Source organism: Tupaia chinensis, unplaced genomic scaffold (assembly GCF_000334495.1).
Source record: "Tupaia chinensis unplaced genomic scaffold, TupChi_1.0 Scaffold142100_1, whole genome shotgun sequence".
NCBI classification, from domain to species: Eukaryota; Metazoa; Chordata; class Mammalia; order Scandentia; family Tupaiidae; genus Tupaia; species Tupaia belangeri.
In genome coordinates, this window is record NW_006201951.1 from 1,158,022 (window position 1) to 1,158,354 (window position 333).

The 333-nt window shown below is 67.6% G+C and overlaps 1 protein-coding gene across 1 annotated transcript in view; it reads right to left on the reverse strand.

The window, feature by feature from the left end:
• GLT6D1 (glycosyltransferase 6 domain containing 1) overlaps positions 1-333 on the reverse strand; it is a 16,053-nt gene that overhangs the window by 13,815 nt on the left and 1,905 nt on the right. The window lies entirely within an intron of this gene.

The following is a 333-nucleotide window of genomic DNA, read 5'->3' on the forward strand; positions in this document are numbered from 1 at the left end:
CCGAGTCGCTCTTGCTCTTTCACTGCCCCTGGTGCTGGCTGCGCTCCGGGATGGCTTCTGGGGGCACAGATTCTGCGGCCCGGCAGTTTGAAACTAACCAGCTCTGAAATTCAAGACCGCTAGAAGCGGGTGGATCGGGCCACGTGGCCGGGGTCTCCACCAGCAGGCCCTTCAGCCCGGCAGGGCGCCTGCGTTGCTGCCCCTTCTGCTCAGCGGTGGAGTCCGGGGATGCCCACTGTGACTTCGCTGAGACTGTCCCCACGCGGACACCCCAGGAGCCCCGTACCTCGGGTCGGGTGGTGTAGGGGAGCCCGCACCGCCGCAAGGGCCGGG